The sequence below is a fragment of the Lissotriton helveticus genome, chromosome 2_1, assembly GCF_964261635.1.
Source record: "Lissotriton helveticus chromosome 2_1, aLisHel1.1, whole genome shotgun sequence".
NCBI lineage: Eukaryota > Metazoa > Chordata > Amphibia > Caudata > Salamandridae > Lissotriton > Lissotriton helveticus.
This window is the reverse complement of record NC_136059.1, coordinates 245,066,241-245,087,238: the sequence shown is the minus strand read 5'-3', so window position 1 is coordinate 245,087,238 and position 20,998 is coordinate 245,066,241.

Here is a 20,998-nt window from a genome sequence, read left to right as displayed (position 1 = left end):
TTCTATTCTATCATAATTGTGCTGACTTTTCTCCTTTAGCGTGGAGTACTTTGTCCTTTCATTATATGTATAATTCTTAAAACCATCCTTGAAAGAAAAATGCACAAGTTTTAAAAATATTTTTATTGAGTCTTTTATATTCATCACATGGGTGAAATGCAAAATCTTTTTTTTCTTTCATTGGTATCACGCGTTGGACCACATTATTTTTATTTTATCATAAGCACTCAATCCTTATGTTTACATTATATAAGTGTTGCCCCATCATCTTTATTTTAATGTTAGGGCTTTTTTATACTTTCAGATAAAGTAGAAAAGAAGTGCTACGACAAACACTACTTCATCTTTCTTTTTTTATGTACACTTCATGTCATTATTACATTTTACAATCATATTTAAAAATTGAAAGCATTATTGATTAATATTTGAAGACACAATTATATATATATATATATTTTATAAAAAGTGCTTGCGAAGATAATCCTCCTGTTCTTCACGAGTGAAAATTGGTAAAAGTACTACTCAATATAAATACTTTTAACCCATTTTCACTCTAGAAGATAGAGTGTACTCCTTTATTCCAAAGTATTTCTTTTTTGCGTTGGTAGTTTATTTATTCTACATTTTTTAATCATTAAGAAATACTTGCGTACTAAAAAAAATATTATATAATTATTCTTTCAAATTCTCTGTTGAAAGTCATCCAACTCCACTTGAAGAATCATAAAGTTGAATGTAAATTAAAATATGCATTAACAATATGATCCTTCTGTGGAAATGAAAGATAAACTAAAGATGATACCATCGCTCCTAATCATTACCTTGCACGTAGTAATTCCTTAATTAACCTATATTTCTTGTAATGGTTCTATTGTCAACTCGTTATTATATTCCATTTAAACTTAAACATACTACATTCTATAATCATTTAAATATTTTTGCTTTCTTTTTAAAAAATAACAAACATATACCCATTCACATAATTTACCTCTCTTCGATTTTCTTTTCTTCCTCCGTCGAAATTCATCCAACTCCTCTGGAGGGGACATAATGTTTTATGCATTTTTATGTATACATTAACAATATGTTCCCTCTGAGGAAATGAAAGATATTCTCAAGATGCTTCCGCAGCCCCGAATCATTACCTTGCTCATAGTTTCTTCGCCCGTATTGATTCTCTGAAACAAAACTAATCATCCCACGGGCGTGGTTTATATACTTTTCGGTTACTTAATACTCTATGGGATCAATTTATTGCTCCTCCCACTTATAACTCACGTTTTTCAGTTGACAGGTTTTCTCATTTCCACTGTTTTAGTACGTCACGTGTTTATGTAAATATGCCTCTTTCCATACTTTTTAACTTTCGTATAATTTCTAAAATGCTTTATTTAAACTCATTTTTCTTATTAAAGCATTTCTATATTTTAATACGAGTATTAACATTCATTCCCCCTTTTTTCCGACTTATTATTGTAGTAACTTCCCTTTTTCTAAACTTTTTTTTATTATTCTTCATTACCCTAAACCCCTATTTTCCCTGCATCCCGTGCCAGAGATACTCTCTATTAAACTTCGAGTATTCTAATTTATATCCGGGTATTAATTTATTTAATTCCATTACTTTTAATACATTTATTTATCTAATATTTTTAATCTTTCTTTATACACTGCCTGGATACTGTTATTTGTCTAGAATCACACTGTGAATTAGTGTCCATTTGGGAAAATTGAGAGAGAATGATTTGGTTGGTTGATGTGTTTGCAGACACATAAGTACATGTACTGTTGCAGTGAGTTAGGGTTTAGGGCATGTAGTGCTTGAAACTCCTATGCACTATGCATGTAGTAGTCTAACGAACTTCACATTTGTGTTTCAGGCCTACAATTCCCCAGTTAGTATCCTTACGCTCCAGCAAACACTCTGTGACTGCTTTTGCAATCCCCTAGTGACTCTTTCAGTAGCATGCAGTAATCCTGTCAGTGAAGTCAAAGGGATACTGTTCTTTGTCTAGAATCACACTGTGAGTCAGTGTTCATTTGGGAAAATTGAGAGAGAATGATTTGGTTGGTTGATGTGTTTGTAGTCACATAAGTACATGTACTCTTGCAGTAAGCCAGGCTTTAGGGCAAGCAGTGCTTCAAATTCCTATGCATTATGCATGTAGTGGTGTAACCACTTTCACATTTGAGCTTCAGGCCTACAATTCCCCAGCCACTATCCATATACTCCAGCAAACACAGTGTGACTGCTGTTGCAATCCCATAGTGACTCTTTAAGTACCATGTAGTAATTCATTCACTAAAGTAAAAGTCAACCAATTAAGATTTCACCCAGTGTCTTTCCTTATATTACTGTAATCATTCAGTCAGTAACATGTACTCATGCAGTGAGCCAGGCTTTAGGGAATGGAGTGCTTCAAAGTGCTATGCATTATGCATGTAGTGGTGTAATGACCTTCACATTTGAGCTTCAGGACTACAATTCCCCACTCACTATCCATACCAGGGGTCTCCAACAGTAGCTCGGGAGCTGCTGGTAGCTCACCAGCACCCTGAAAGTAGCTCTCAGAGGTGAAGCCAAACCAAGCTAATCTCAGATATTCTGTGTATATTAAAGAAGGCAGACCGTTTTGCATGTGCGACCCCTCAACAAAATTTAAAAAAAAGAAAATATGAAAACATTTTAAAAATATAAAAAAATATATATATATTACATTTTTTTTAAATATATTAAAAATGTGTAATGTAATCTAAAAAATAAGATATCTAAAAATAATTAGATTAAAAAAAGTTAGTAAATCAATATCAAAGAAATAAATATAACAATTGATTCATTTAAAAATTGTCATTGAAAAAATCTTTCAAAATCACTGAAAAAAACATAGGTTTCAGGCAGGTTATATTAAGGAATTATCTTTTAAAAAACCTTAAAAATTTAGTGAAAAAACCATAGGTTTCAGGCAGCTTATAGTTAGGAATGATCATTTAAAAAACCTTAGAAATTCACTGAAAAAAACATAGGTTTCAGGGGTGTTATAGTTAGCTGGACATTTCACTCATACAAAACCATTGAAATTCCACCGTTATAGTTAGTTCAGCTAACTATAACTCGCGCGCCAGCAATGCACTGCTGATGACGTCACATATTACATCACTCATGACATGGTCAGTGACATCACTCATGACATCACTGATGACATTTCAAATGACATCACTGATGACATTACTAATGACATCATCCTTGTGATAGAGTGGCAGACCTCCTCTCACCCTAATATAACCTTTGATACACACACTCAAATATAGAAACTAAGATTTTCCAAACAATGGACATACCAATACCACTTTCAACACACCTATTTAGTAATTCAAAGATCTACACACACATCCACTCATTCACCAACAGTCCTATACAGACACTCATACATGTACTCATTCATCATATGTACTCATACACCTAAACATCCTGTTACACAGACACTCATCCATAGAGTTCATCACAGACATAGTCACACATGTAAACAAAGTATCAAACATCCATTAAATTGCATATACAGTTATACACACGCCACCACACTTACTGGTACAGAAACTTACACATACTTATTCTCTTAAGCAATCATTTATAGAAACACAGACTAATTTTTACAGGAACTCTACCAATCTCTCACTCTCACATATACTCACTTATATACACCAAAACTCACATATACTAGTTTAAAACATATGTAGTTACTCAGTCACATTCTCTGAGCCAGTCATTCACTCACGAACACACCCATACACACATTCATCCACCTATGCAGTCCTGCATACATACTGTCTCAACACACACAAACAGTGACATACTCATTCATGCATCTATGCACTAAGTAATACCCCCCACTGAACCATACAGACACTCAGACACTCATACTGATACTCGAAAACCCAACTAATAACCTATATAGACACTCATGTAGCTACTCACCAACCCATGCAGCCACTTATACACAAAGTGAGAGACTGATACAGATATTTACATATTTAAACATTACTCACTAACCCATGTATTCACTAAGATACACTTAATCAGTCAGCTATACAATCAATTTTACAAAAACAAAATCATCCATTTAGACACTTATATACCCACTTATTCTTCCATCGACCTTGAGATATACATATATAAAACATATTTAAATTTCAGAAAAACACACATTCACTTGATGATGTCATCAGTGATGTAATTTGAGATGCCATCAGTGATGTCATGAGTGATGTCACTGACCATGTAATATGTGACGTCATCAGCAGTGCATTGGGGGTGCGCGAGTTATAGTTAGCTGAACTAACTAAACGGTGGAATTTCTTTTTTTTTTAAACTCTTTTTATTATGTATAAAAAATAAACAAACAAGGCAATAAAAGCAGTACAGCTGGATATGTGTTCTAGGGGGAGGGAACGTGCGTTACAGTTAATACAAATCATCAGTGCAAGGGGGAGGAGCAGGGGGGAAATCAGAGTCATAATACATTGTAGCATAAACAACATTAGGAATGTCGGGTCAGGGGGAAAGAGGAACATCTGTAATATCAGCGAGGGGAGGTGTGCATATATCCCCCCGGTAGGAGTTCCATTGGCCCCAGAGTTTGCCCCACTTCTTTGATCTGCCGCGTGCCACATACACCGTCTTCTCTCTAAACATACACCAGTCCATGTTCTCCTTCCATGCCAGGACCGTGGGCGGTCTCTGGAAACCCCATAACTGCGCAATGTCTCTCTTGGCCACCATATTCCCAAGGGTCGCCCACTGAGTCTGCGCCACATCATAATCAGTCGGTTCCCAAACATTCAACAGACAACGCCTAGCTTCAGGCAACAGCGCAACACCCGTGACCTACACCATCACAGCATGCACTCGATTCCAAAATACTACCACTTCCGGGCACTCCCAAATTATATGGAGGAAAGTACCAATTAAACCGCAGCCACGCTTACACAACCCATCCACAGAATAACCCATACGAATCAGGCGGGGGCCGGTCACGTAAACCCGATGCAGGATCTTAAGTTGTACGAGTCGGAGACGGGCCGGAATCGCGACCTCCTTAGGTGAGGATATCGCCGATTGCCAGTCCTCGTCATCTAACTCTAGACCGTCACTGGTCCAGACCTCTCTGAGTTGTGCCAGCAGGTCAACTCGTTCGTTAATCAATTTCTTATATATCAGAGAAATAGTGCTGTCGGGAACGTGTCCGTCCAGCACCCGATCCTCGAGCGGGGACGATTCCGGGATAACAGTACCTTCAGGAAAAACCGAACGCAACGCGTGGCGAATCTACACATAGCGGAAGAATTTCTTGTCACTCAGCTCATATTCTACCTTCAACTCCTCAAAAGTCTTAATCCTACCCTTGGCCCAGAGATCACTCACCCTGGAAATACCGATCATATCCCACTTTTCAAAACCTTTCGTCTTCCATAGGCTGCCCAGTCTTTCAGACGCATAGAGGGAGTCGCCCGGGTCAGTCGATCCCTCCACCCCATTGCCGCAGTTGCACAATGCCACACTCGCACCGCTATCTTAGTGGGTCCCGAAAGTTTCCCTCCATCCGATTTGGAATACAACGCCATTTTATAGTCTCCACCCGGTAGCAACCACTTATCCATCTCGAACGCAGGATTTAACGCAGGACCATACATTCCATGGTTGATCGCTCCCAGCTGAGAGGCCCAATAGTATCGCCTAATATCCGGAAGTGCGATACCGCCATCATACCAGGGGAGCGTCAATTTGGCGAGGGCAATCCGCGAACGCCCATCCCATATCAACCGCCTCTGCAAACTCTCCACCTCCCGGAAATAGCTCGCCGGGATGACATCAAACGTGTTCTGAAGCGCGTATAAAAACCGCGGCAAGGACATCATTTTCAAAAGAGCTGCGCGCCCGAGATGGGACAATGGCAGTCTGCGCCAGGCCACAACGTCAGATTATAACCGTTGGAGCGGAGAAAGCAGATTACGATCATAACGGACCCCGGGGTCCAATGTGATAAAGATCCCCAAATATTTAAATCCCATCTGTGTCACCTGTATGGGGCAGCCGCGCGGCAAAGAGGGAGTGTCGCCCGAAAGTACGTAGACGCAAGACTTGGTCCAATTAATCACAAAGCCTGAGTTCCTCCCGAACGAGTTCAATACATCAAACAGTACAATGAACGACTTTCGAGGCGACGTGAGATACAACAAGATGTCGTCTGCATAGAGTGATATTCGATCCTCAAAGTCAGGGATCCACTGAATACCCCTCATCGATGGCTCCCACCTCAGCCATGCAGCCAGGGGTTCCAAGGCAAGGGAAAAAAGAAGCGGGGACAACGGACACCCCTACCGCGTGCCCCTCCCAAGAACAAAAGACGGAGAAACCCGACCATTCATCACAATCTGAGCCAACGGATCCACATACAGAAGCTTCACCCAGCCAATGAAACCAGGACCAAAACTAAACTTTGCAAGGGCAGCCCAGAGATACGGCCATTCCACTGTACCAAAGGCCATCGTAGCATCCAAGGAAGCCAAGATGGCCGGTTCACGCAGTGACGCTGCTCTCGCGAGAACGCCATGTAAGCGCCGCAAATTCGATGCTGTATTACGATGTGGAATGAAACCAGATTGATCCGGATGGATCAGGTCACTGATAACTGTTATCAAGCGGTTTGCCAGCAATTTTGCGAGGATCTTGGGCTCCGCATTTAGAAGCGAAATAGGCCTATAAGAGGCACAGCGATCCCGCGGCTTCCCTTCCTTGTGAATCACCACAATGGTCGCAAGTCGCTGATCATGGGGGAGGGAGCCGATGTATCGCGATTCCAGGAACATATCACGAAGATACGGTGCCATTTTGTCAGGATGCAGCTGGTAAAGCTCGATGGGGAGACAAACAAATCTCCTGAGGCGGAAAGCCGGGAGCGCTGTAGAATTGTTGAAATTGCTTTTTAAATCTGTGAATTATTGTGTTTTTAACTTACTTGCACTGAAGCCAGGCTTTGAACCTCTAAACCCCCGAACAGCCGATTTTGACGCTGTCACGGGGAATCCTTCCTCTCGGCCGCCATCCCCAGCGAGGGACTTAGCCCCGCCCACTTCACTGGCCACGCCCCCTTCCCCCAGGCTAAAAGGGCGCGCTGAGTGCTAGCGCTGCCACACAAACAAATCTCCTGAGGCGGAAAGCCGGGAGCGCTGTAGAATTGTTGAAATTGCTTTTTAAATCTGTGAATTATTGTGTTTTTAACTTACTTGCATTGAAGCCAGGCTTTGAACCTCTAAACCCCCGAACAGCCGATTTTGATTCTGTCACGGGGAATCCTTCCTCTCGGCCGCCATCCCCAGCGAGGGACTTAGCCCCGCCCACTTCGCTGGCCACGCCCCCTCCCCCCAGGCTAAAAGGGCGCGCTGAGTGCTAGCGCTGCCACACAAACAAATCTCCTGAGGCGGAAAGCCGGGAGCGCTGTAGAATTGTTGAAATTGCTTTTTAAATCTGTGAATTATTGTGTTTTTAACTTACTTGCACTGAAGCCAGGCTTTGAACCTCTAAACCCCCGAACAGCCGATTTTGACGCTGTCACGGGGGATCCTTCCTCTCGGCCGCCATCTCCAGCGAGGGACTTAGCCCCGCCCACTTCGCTGGCCACACCCCCCCTTTTCTTCCCCCACTGCCCTTAATGCCTCTATAAAATCATGTGCTTTGGCCGGAAGCGCAGCGGGCGGGCGCAGCGGGCGGGCGCAGCGGGCGGGCGCGACGATTGCGCGCCGAAGGCGCGCCTAAGGCAAGCCCGTCTGCGCCCGTCCGCGACCGACCGGGGCTAGGGGCTCGTCACTCTGCCCAATTCATCACTTACACTTCTTCCCAACTCCGTTCTCTTCATGGCCCGTGGCCTCTGCCCGCCTCTACTTGTACCACCATATCTTCACTAGATCTATCCCCTGTTTCTTCGCTTCCCCGCCCTCTCGTTCCCCTCACTCCCCTCCAGTTTCCCAGAGAGGAAGCCAGCTCAGGCGCTCCTAGGACCCTCTCGGCCTACTATCTTAATACCCGCTCAGCAGTGGCCCATTCACACGAATTGTCGGTACTGTTGGATCTTCACGCTCCTGATCTTCTTTTCCTAACCGAGACTTGGTTTAGTGATGATTCTCTCCCCACCCTATTGGCCACTCTCCCCGCTCCTTACTATGCGTTACGAGCAGACCGTTCCACCGGCGGGACCGGGGGCGGCGTGGCGGTTATTACCCGAACCGACCTCCCTTTCCAACTTCTATCCTTGCCAGATATCGCCACGACAGAGTACCTTGTCATTAGAACTACATCGACCACTCCCCCTCTTACCTGCTTTCTCACTTACCGACCTCCTCAGTCACCTTTACTTTTCCTCTCCGATTTTCAAGAGATACTTGCCACACTCACGGTTAATAACTCTTTCATTTTATTATTGGGAGACTTTAACTTCTGGCCTTCAGATCCAGCGGAATGTCCATCTTCTAAACAGTTCTCAGATACCCTTCAATCTCTTAATTTTGTGCCGCACGTTCATTTTCCCACCCATGTCAAAGGACACATCTTAGATCAGATCTGGTCCCTGAACTGCCCGGTAGGCTCCCTGTCCATCTTTCCCTGCACCTGGTCTGACCATCACTTGATTTCGTTTACCCTCCCCATCAACTCTACTGTTAGGCCCCCGCACCCAAAGAATGTTTGGGTCCGCTCATGGAGCCGAGTGGACCCGGAGAATTTATCCGCATTATTAACCTCTTCCTATCCTACCCTACAAGGTCTATCCACTCTTTCCCAGGCCTCTGCTATCGAACACTGGCTCCTCTCAGGCTGTGATTCCATTGCCCCGCTGAAGCGGGTGACATCAAAGCGTGAGAAGGATGCCAACTTGTGGTTCAGCGATGATCTTAAAACCACCAAACTGGCGGTGCGCCGAGCCGAGCCGAGCGTGCCTGGAGGAGGAAATATTGCCCCATACTTAAATATGAGTTTACCGCTCTCCTGGCCCAATATAAAAAGGCCATCTTGGTGGCAAAAACGACCTATTTCTCCTCTAAAATTCTCACAGCTGAGAATCGGCCGAGGGAATTCTTCTCGATAGTCCACAACTTGGCATTCTCTGACAGGACATCTCTTAAGCCCTCCCCCTCCCAGGACCTCTGTCACTCCCTAAATAATTTTTTTATTGAGAAGATTGCAACTATTAAAGCCAACATTCCCTTACCCTCCCCGATTTTCGTTTACCCGCAGTGTCCCCCACCTAAGGGACAACTTGATGCCCTTCCCCTTTTCACTAAGGAATTTTTGACCTCGAATATTCCTTTGGTCAAATCCGGCTCCCCACTGGATATTTGCCCCGCCCACATTCTTCGCCATATTTACACAACTTGTCCAGACCCCCCTCTTCATTTCCTTCACAGTTCTCTTTCCCAGGGAGTTGTACCCAACTCACTGAAGGCAGCTGTTATCGTCCCCATTTTAAAGAAGCCTGGCGCAGACCCCTCGGTCCCCGCCAATTACCGCCCCATCTCTCTCCTACCATTTCTGGCTAAGGTGCTCGAACGCCATGTCACCAAGTCTTTGAGCACGTTTGTGGAGGAGTATGGGGTTCTGGCTCCCCGCCAGGCCGGCTTCCGCCCCGCACACTCTACGGAGTCCGTAGTTCTCTCGGTCCTTGACAACCTCAGGGAGGGAACGGATACCAACCAGGCCCAAGCTTTAGTACTCCTCGATCTCTCAGCCGCCTTTGACACGGTTGATCATGCCATCTTACTCTCCCGTGTCGGGGCGGCGGGGATCGGAGGTACCGCCCTGGTATGGTTGTCCTCCTTCCTGAGGGACCGCACCCAGGCGGTTCGCCTGGGTGATTTTTCTGCGGACTTCCGGAAAGTTCAGTGCGGGGTCCCCCAAGGCTCTTCCCTCTCACCCCTTCTGTTTAACCTTTACATCGCCCCCCTTATTTTTTCGTTACAGCAAATGGAGGTCAGCGTGTACAATTATGCGGATGACCTCCAACTTGTTTTCAACCTGTCTTCTTCCTCTGCTTCCATTTCAAACTTTCAGTCCATTATGATTTTTATCCGGGACTGGATGAATTACAACCACCTGAAACTTAACCCAGATAAGACCGAGTTGGTGTTGACGGGTGGTTGCTCCAGTCCCTGGTCTTCTCTTTTTTGGCCCCCTTCCCTAGGTTCTCCCCCGGCCCCTTCTACCTCAGTCAAAACTTTAGGTATTAAACTCAATTCCCAGCTCACTCTTCACTCCCAGGTTAGTTCTGTGGTGTCCTCTTCCTTTTTGTCACTACGCACCATCCGCAAGGTATTCCCGTTTTTTCTCTTTTGATGCCTTGAAACTGATCATCCTGGCGATGGTCATTTCCCGCCTGGATTAGACAACGCCCTGTATGCAGGTATTCCTGCATATTGTCTAAAACGCTTGCAGCTGATCCAGAACCAGGCGGCACGGTTGGTGTTCAATCTCCCAAAATCTCATCACGTAACACCCCTTCTCAAATCCTTGCACTGGCTCCCTGTCCGTGAACGCGTCCAGTTTAAGCTCGCTTCTATCACCTTTCAAGCACGACTGGGCGCGACTCCGGCTTTCATCACTTCTGAGATCGTTCCGTATGTACCAACTAGGGATCTACGATCATCCTCACAATCTTTGTTAGTAGTCCCCCGTTTCCGGAGGAAGAAATGGGGAGGATCAAAGTTCGCGACCCTTGCCCCAGCCATGTGGAATTCCTTGCCTTTAGAGCTTAGATCTCTAACTCATTACCCTCAATTCCGGAAGAAACTCAAAGCCCACTTATTCGCTAAGTCTTTTAATTAGGTTGGTTCTTGTTTTTGCTCTCTTTTTGTTATTTTCTGTTCCCCCTCTGGGGATTTGTTTGCTGCAGCGCCATGAAACCGCTGGTGAAAGTGCGCTTTTATAAATATTTTAAACTCAAACTCAAACTCAAACTCATTAGGGCCCATAGCTTTTCCCGAACGGACAGAACGAATAACGAGTGCCACCTCATCAACCGAAAGTGCTGCGTCCATCAGGTCCCTATCTGAATCCGACAGGCAAGGCAACGCAATATCTCGTAACAGCAGATGAGAATCTTCCTCCAGTCTATCGGAGACTGGGGAATACACATTTCGAAAATGTTCAGCAAAACACTCAACAATCTCAACAGGGTCAGTCACTCGCAGGCCATCAGCTCTCTCAATCACAGGAACCACACGACTCGCCCTCTCCTTTCTGTCTAACCAAGCAATCAGTTTCCCAGCCTTGTCTCCTACGTCATATAGCCGTCCCTACTGCTCTCTACTCATGACTCTTGCAGCGTCCATATCCAATGCTCTATAATCAAGTTGTATGAGACTGAGGACATGAACCCTATCATGAGTAATACCCAATTCCAAATTCCCTTCCAACTCAGCTATTTCGATCTCGAGGCGGACCACCGCCTCATTTTTGCTTTTCTTGGCACCAGCGATTAACGATAGCGCCTGCCCACGGATGACCGTCTTGAAAGCCTCCCACAGTGAAACAGAAGAGGACACAGATCCCTCATTCTCAGCAAAATACAGATCCAGAGACTTAACCAACTCTGCCCGGGTTTTGGGGTTGCGAAGATACCAAGGATTAATCGGGGCCACTCGACCCTCAGCCCCTATCCTCATGTCTATCGGAAGCCACAATGGGGAGTGATCTGAGATACCTCGAGCCAGGTGTCTAACTTCCCTAACTGACGAGGCCTGTGCTGCCGGTATCAAGACATAGGCAAGTCTAGAGAGACTACCATGAGCACCAGAGTGGAAGGTGTATTGCGCCTGTCCCGGATGCAGTAGCCTCCAGCAATCTAGCAGTCCCAGCGTCTCCAGAAAGCCACTCAGCCAAGCTTGTGTAGCGGTCCTCCCTGCCAGAGACGACAGAATTGAAATCTCCACCCATCACCAGGACGCCATCTGGAAGTCCCAGAACTACTCTCCCCTAATCAGCGAAAGTCGTAGTCTGCAGACCAGGAGGGACGTATACAGAAAGCAATGAAACAGTCTTCCCCTCCCACCTACCAGTGAGAGCAGCATAGCGCCCCCTGTCATCGAGGATTATGTCATCTACCTCCAGGGGGAGGGAGTTCTTAACTAGAATACCCGCCCCTCTAGAACCAGTGGAGAATCCGGAGTGTGCAGCAAGACGATATCCTCGCCGATTCATAGCATGGCAAGTGTTTCCGACCAGGTGTGTCTCTTGCAGTAACACTACATCAGGGGAGAGGCGTCTCAGTAGTTGCAACACTACCCCACGTTTTATCCTATCCCCCAACCCGTTAACATTCCAACACAGTAACTTCAACCCCCTAGCCCCCATCCCAGGAGTGAATGCGGAACCCACCCCACAGCGAACACAACACCCAGATCCATAAGTAAAACAATACGTTGCCTTGAGAAAAAATAAAACATACCCAACCCCCCCTGCCCCCAATAAACCCGATACAACCCCCCCACCCTGCACCCCTGCGTTAGACTCAAAAGCCACCCCAACTTGCAGTGTGCCTGTCACCCTAACATTAACTAGTCTACAAAAAGAAACCCGGAGGAGGAAATAGTCCCACTCCCCCGCCACCCCTGGGTCTCCCACCACAAGTAACGTAAGTGTATAAGTCATCGAACCACAGCTGCAAGTTATGTACAATGTCCGGAAACCAGGAACCACTGCTCATTCTTGCTCCGACGGGCCACCTTCAGCTCCTCCAGAATGTTCAGAGCGATCACGCTGCGCAGGCAATGTATCAAGCCAGTCACTCGCTCTCTCAGGGTGGTCAAAGAAAAACGTCCGATCCTCGTATTCAACACGCAGCCGAGTTAGGAAGAGCATCGCGTATTTCATACCCATGTCCCTCAGTCGTCGCTTCACCCCCTGGAACTCCATCCTTTGCCTCTGAAGTCTGGGTAGAAGCTCACTGTAGTGTTTTCGAACTTCGTGTGGCCGCCCACCCGCTATGCCTGCAGGATAGCGTCTCTATCTCTGAAGTTGAAAATTCCGGCGATGATAGGCCGAGGAGGGGCACCCTGCTTCAGCTTCCCACCGGGCACTCTATGTGCACGTTCCACCGCAAAGAAGTTGCTCAGGCCTTTGGGGGCGAGATGATTTAGGATGAGGTCCTCGACAAGGAGGTCTGCAGCTGGTTCTTCCGATTTTTCAGGGACCCCAATAATACGTATATTATTGCGTCTGGCCCGACTTTCAAAATCCTCCAGCCGACGAGCAAAGAGATCATTGGAGGATCGTAGATTGCGAACCTCCGTCTGTAAATCGGACACATCAGTCGTAAGGCTGGAGGTCTTCAAATCTAGGGATTTGACCTTTTCGTTAGTCTTTGATAAATCCACCCTGATCAAATTGATGTCGATTGCCACAGTGTCAAGCTTTAGGGCCAGAGCCTCGTATTATTGTCCAATGGAGGTCTTCATACTGGCAATGGCGCCCATGACATCCTGTAGAGTCAAATCATCCGACTCGGCTAAGCCGTCACCTGCCTCCACGAGAGTCCTACTCGCACCACCGGGGGACCCTTTAGGATGGGTATAGCGATCCATAACATTCGATTGAATAGTACCCCCGGTGAACGGTCTTGGTCTTTCGCCTCTCGCCATCGGGTTTGCCCGCCATAGTAGGTGTTGCACCCCAGAGGGGCCTTTGAGACCTGGTAAAAATGGCTCCAAACGATTCACCCAACGAAATCTCCAAAAGCGAATTTCAGCAGGATATCACCACAACCATAAACACTCTGCCGTTGGCACACGATAAAGTTGCGGGGCCCGGCTGCACCCCGGGGCTAGAGTGGTCCTGAGATAGGAGGAGGCTGAGAGACCAAAAACGAAACCGAAAGTCATCTCCAAGGTTGTGAACAGAGCCACGCAGGCCGTTGTTGTTCAACTACTGCCTGGGCACCATAATGACTCGAGCCCGGGGTAGCTCCATGGAGCGGGCCACAAAAGTTCAAATTATCGTAGTTGCGGTTCCCGGAGTCCAACTCGATTTCTGAAAGTAGCTATTATATCAGCTGGGTTGCGTCTTCAATAACCCGTCTTCGTAATCAGGATAGAGATCAGGATAGATGCGGGAGGTGGTGAGGGTCCCGGGAGCCCTGTGCTCACGCGGCCATCTCGGATGCGCGCGAAGCTCCTCCCCCCAACGGTGGAATTTCAATGGTTTTGTACGAGCGAAATGTCCAGCTAACTATAACACCCCTGAAACCTATGTTTTTTCAGTGAATATATATATATATATATATATATATAGACATTTGAGGTGTCGCTAGTGTTGAGAGTGCTCTAACAGGAGCTGCTTTCCACCTAAACTTGAGAACTACCCAGAGTTCTCTCCTTCTTTTTTGCATTTCTTTTTTGCATATATATATAAATGAATGTTTAAGGAAGGAGCATGACCCACACGCTGCCGCCGGACCCACCACGGGAATCACTCGACTAACACGACGGCAGCGCTGGAAGGGATTTGGTCGGGGATGACTCCTCTACCAATCGTTCGTAGACAGTGGCACGATAATGAAGCAGTTCCACATTGAGCTCTATGCTTTCACAGGGAATCCTGCCTGATTTCCACTTGGAATATATGCTGTTACCCCATCGTCAATGCACAAAGGTGCTGAACAGTTTACTTCACTGACAGCGGCAAGAGGTATTTCCAGTACTTACCCTCATGACAAGGTGCATTTTGGGAACTGTATGCCTATATTGGTCAGGTGACTAGGAACGTTATATATTTGTAGTCACAGACACTTTGTCGACACTCCCACCCGTGAGCAAGGCCGGATGTGCCGAAACTAGTTGGGGACAATGGATTGATGGTGCTACAAGCTTGATTAAAATGCTTTCTGGATACTGAAAAGGGCCTCTTTTGTGTTGCTTCGTTGTACGGGATTGCCGGGCTTCTCCGTGCCCGGTGCAAGAGGCCGCCCTGCATGGTCGGGGGCTCCCCATTCGGAGGTGGTTTTGTGAATATATATATATATATATATAAACATATTTTTATACTTTAAAGAAACACACATTCATTGGATGATGTCATCAGTAATGTCATTTGAGATGTCATCATTGATGTCACTGAGTATGTCATGAGTGATGTAATATGTGATGACATCAGCAGTGCATTGCGGGGGTGCGAGTTATAGTTAGATCTACTAACTATAACAGCCGAATTTCTATGGTTTTGCATTAGTGAAATCTCCAACTTACTATAACGTCCCTGAAACCTATGTTTTTTTTCTGCGAATATATATATGTACATGTACATGAATGGTTTCATAATTTGTTTTATAATGAGATCCTGGCGGACAGCTAAAAGGTGATTCTCACTAGAAATATTGCAGTGCAAATCTTCTCCCCATGGAGTTTGTCAGAGGCAGTAACTAACAACAATATAATTCCTTACAAAAGTAATCTTTGACATTTCATGTAACAAAATACCTATCTGTAGGCTTTAATACAGGGAAATGTCAATCTACCCATAAATGCCTATTGTCTTTAACATATGCTTTTCACACTCAATATGGAAGGCCTACAGCCTTTATCATAATCGTTCTCTATAAACAATCAGACCTATGCCGTTTATCATTGGTTTGCCACCAAAACCATGTCAGACCTACTCAGTTGATTCATAAGCCTTCCCACAAAGCAACCATCAGGAATACCATTATAGAATTACAAATATGTACAAAATACAATTGTCAAAACACTATAAAATCCCTACTAATAGAGCCTAATAAGGATTACCATGTTGCAAACAGTGTACCCCTATGGTTTGTTCAGGTGAGTCACCAATACCAAAACCCTTGCCTATTACAGTATTCTGTAAATCCATGTAACACCATTTCTGTGTTTAGAATAGTGTAATAAGAATCTACCTTTAAAAGCCTACTGCCTTTAAGATAAGGATTTTTACAATAAATAAATAAATGAAGCATACTTGCTGTGTCATAACTTTTCATTATAAAGAGATCAAAGCTAAGGAATCTGACATACCGTTTCCAGGTGAACCGATTAGGCTAGTGACAATGGCTTGACACTATTTACAACTGACTATGGAAGTTCGTATAAACTTGCAACCATCAGACATACATTTATACATTTATAAAACTACAAATATATACACAATTACAGTTGGCTAAACAATATACAATGCAACCCTGCTCAGTAGGCCCTAACCAGACTTATCACAGTGAGATTCTACTCAGAGTGTTTGCCAGAGTGGGTAACGAATACCAAAAGTCTTACCTATATAGTAATCTGTAAGATTACATGTAACCAAACACCTTTTCACAGTCTGTAACATAATGTGATAACAATCCATTGTTAGGGGCCTATTGGCTTTACCATTTGCTTTTCACAATACGTGATCCAGGTCTACTGCCTTTGTACTAACTCGTCATAATTAACAGCCAGACCTATGGCATACATTTTCCTGCACACCAATCAAGCCTTTAGCTATTAACATTGGCATGTCACCATAGCCAATTCAGGCCTACTGTACTGTAAGCTTCCCACAAAGCAATCAGTAGGCATGCAGTCAATAAAACTGCAAATATATATACAAAACAACAGTTTTCAAAGCAAAATACCATCACTCCTAATAGGGTTTATCAAAGATTCTCACAGTGCAAAACTTCTATCCTTGTGGTTTGTCAGAGGAGATAACCAACACAAACCTCCTTGCCTACTAACGAAAAGTGGGGTTCCCTGCAAAAATTGCATCTATAGACTTTAATTCAAAGTAACAACATTCCACTCTTAAATGCTTATTGACTTCAACATATTCATTCCACAATCAATATATTAGGCCTATTGCCTTTATTTTAACATTTTATCATAAACAATTGGGCATACAGCCTTTATCATTGTTAGCATAACCAACTCAAACTCATTGCATTGTGCAAGTTTTCCACATGGCAATCGTTTGGCACACAGTCATAAAAGTACAAATGTATACAAATGTATATTTGGAAAAGCAAACTACGATCTCTCCTAAGAGCCCAGCATGGACTATTGTAGTGCATATCTTCCGTCATCACAGTTTGAGTGGATCACCAACACAAACTTTTGCCTACTAAGGTAGTCTGTGAAATACCTACCTACACTCTTCAGTCTATTGGTGTTAACACTTTTAAGTTCATGACTGTCCTCCTCTCAACTACACTGCTGCCAGAAAAAAGCAAACTCCATACATTATCTAGTAATTTAATACAGTTTAATAGCCTTATAATGCTGTGTGTACCTGAAAGTTCCAGCTTAGGCAGCTGGATAAATAACCAAAATAATCACAGCTATGTGGGGGGGGCAAGTACTTTTCTGTGGAAGCACACAACTTCTGCCCAATCAAAACATGTGCACCCGGCTCCTATCATGTGGGTGGAGCCAAAGCTCTTCTGGCTATGAGTGTAACATTATTGTCTGGCGACAACTGCTCTGTCAAGCCAGATCATAAAAACAGGGCACTTCTAGTTGCGGTTCCCGGAGTCCAACTCGATTTCTGAAAGTAGCTATTATATCAGCTGGGTTGCGTCTTCAATAACCCGTCTTCGTAATCAGGATAGAGATCAGGATAGATGCGGGAGGTGGTGAGGGTCCCGGGAGCCCTGTGCTCACGCGGCCATCTCGGATGCGCGCGAAGCTCCTCCCCCCAACGGTGGAATTTCAATGGTTTTGTACGAGCGAAATGTCCAGCTAACTATAACACCCCTGAAACCTATGTTTTTTCAGTGAATATATATATATATATATATATATATAGACATTTGAGGTGTCGCTAGTGTTGAGAGTGCTCTAACAGGAGCTGCTTTCCACCTAAACTTGAGAACTACCCAGAGTTCTCTCCTTCTTTTTTGCATTTCTTTTTTGCATATATATATAAATGAATGTTTAAGGAAGGAGCATGACCCACACGCTGCCGCCGGACCCACCACGGGAATCACTCGACTAACACGACGGCAGCGCTGGAAGGGATTTGGTCGGGGATGACTCCTCTACCAATCGTTCGTAGACAGTGGCACGATAATGAAGCAGTTCCACATTGAGCTCTATGCTTTCACAGGGAATCCTGCCTGATTTCCACTTGGAATATATGCTGTTACCCCATCGTCAATGCACAAAGGTGCTGAACAGTTTACTTCACTGACAGCGGCAAGAGGTATTTCCAGTACTTACCCTCATGACAAGGTGCATTTTGGGAACTGTATGCCTATATCGGTCAGGTGACTAGGAACGTTATATATTTGTAGTCACAGACACTTTGTCGACACTCCCACCCGTGAGCAAGGCCGGATGTGCCGAAACTAGTTGGGGACAATGGATTGATGGTGCTACAAGCTTGATTAAAATGCTTTCTGGATACTGAAAAGGGCCTCTTTTGTGTTGCTTCGTTGTACGGGATTGCCGGGCTTCTCCGTGCCCGGTGCAAGAGGCCGCCCTGCATGGTCGGGGGCTCCCCATTCGGAGGTGGTTTTGTGAATATATATATATATATATATAAACATATTTTTATACTTTAAAGAAACACACATTCATTGGATGATGTCATCAGTAATGTCATTTGAGATGTCATCATTGATGTCACTGAGTATGTCATGAGTGATGTAATATGTGATGACATCAGCAGTGCATTGCGGGGGTGCGAGTTATAGTTAGATCTACTAACTATAACAGCCGAATTTCTATGGTTTTGCATTAGTGAAATCTCCAACTTACTATAACGTCCCTGAAACCTATGTTTTTTTTCTGCGAATATATATATGTACATGTACATGAATGGTTTCATAATTTGTTTTATAATGAGATCCTGGCGGACAGCTAAAAGGTGATTCTCACTAGAAATATTGCAGTGCAAATCTTCTCCCCATGGAGTTTGTCAGAGGCAGTAACTAACAACAATATAATTCCTTACAAAAGTAATCTTTGACATTTCATGTAACAAAATACCTATCTGTAGGCTTTAATACAGGGAAATGTCAATCTACCCATAAATGCCTATTGTCTTTAACATATGCTTTTCACACTCAATATGGAAGGCCTACAGCCTTTATCATAATCGTTCTCTATAAACAATCAGACCTATGCCGTTTATCATTGGTTTGCCACCAAAACCATGTCAGACCTACTCAGTTGATTCATAAGCCTTCCCACAAAGCAACCATCAGGAATACCATTATAGAATTACAAATATGTACAAAATACAATTGTCAAAACACTATAAAATCCCTACTAATAGAGCCTAATAAGGATTACCATGTTGCAAACAGTGTACCCCTATGGTTTGTTCAGGTGAGTCACCAATACCAAAACCCTTGCCTATTACAGTATTCTGTAAATCCATGTAACACCATTTCTGTGTTTAGAATAGTGTAATAAGAATCTACCTTTAAAAGCCTACTGCCTTTAAGATAAGGATTTTTACAATAAATAAATAAATGAAGCATACTTGCTGTGTCATAACTTTTCATTATAAAGAGATCAAAGCTAAGGAATCTGACATACCGTTTCCAGGTGAACCGATTAGGCTAGTGACAATGGCTTGACACTATTTACAACTGACTATGGAAGTTCGTATAAACTTGCAACCATCAGACATACATTTATACATTTATAAAACTACAAATATATACACAATTACAGTTGGCTAAACAATATACAATGCAACCCTGCTCAGTAGGCCCTAACCAGACTTATCACAGTGAGATTCTACTCAGAGTGTTTGCCAGAGTGGGTAACGAATACCAAAAGTCTTACCTATATAGTAATCTGTAAGATTACATGTAACCAAACACCTTTTCACAGTCTGTAACATAATGTGATAACAATCCATTGTTAGGGGCCTATTGGCTTTACCATTTGCTTTTCACAATACGTGATCCAGGTCTACTGCCTTTGTACTAACTCGTCATAATTAACAGCCAGACCTATGGCATACATTTTCCTGCACACCAATCAAGCCTTTAGCTATTAACATTGGCATGTCACCATAGCCAATTCAGGCCTACTGTACTGTAAGCTTCCCACAAAGCAATCAGTAGGCATGCAGTCAATAAAACTGCAAATATATATACAAAACAACAGTTTTCAAAGCAAAATACCATCACTCCTAATAGGGTTTATCAAAGATTCTCACAGTGCAAAACTTCTATCCTTGTGGTTTGTCAGAGGAGATAACCAACACAAACCTCCTTGCCTACTAACGAAAAGTGGGGTTCCCTGCAAAAATTGCATCTATAGACTTTAATTCAAAGTAACAACATTCCACTCTTAAATGCTTATTGACTTCAACATATTCATTCCACAATCAATATATTAGGCCTATTGCCTTTATTTTAACATTTTATCATAAACAATTGGGCATACAGCCTTTATCATTGTTAGCATAACCAACTCAAACTCATTGCATTGTGCAAGTTTTCCACATGGCAATCGTTTGGCACACAGTCATAAAAGTACAAATGTATACAAATGTATATTTGGAAAAGCAAACTACGATCTCTCCTAAGAGCCCAGCATGGACTATTGTAGTGCATATCTTCCGTCATCACAGTTTGAGTGGATCACCAACACAAACTTTTGCCTACTAAGGTAGTCTGTGAAATACCTACCTACACTCTTCAGTCTATTGGTGTTAACACTTTTAAGTTCATGACTGTCCTCCTCTCAACTACACTGCTGCCAGAAAAAAGCAAACTCCATACATTATCTAGTAATTTAATACAGTTTAATAGCCTTATAATGCTGTGTGTACCTGAAAGTTCCAGCTTAGGCAGCTGGATAAATAACCAAAATAATCACAGCTATGTGGGGGGGGCAAGTACTTTTCTGTGGAAGCACACAACTTCTGCCCAATCAAAACATGTGCACCCGGCTCCTATCATGTGGGTGGAGCCAAAGCTCTTCTGGCTATGAGTGTAACATTATTGTC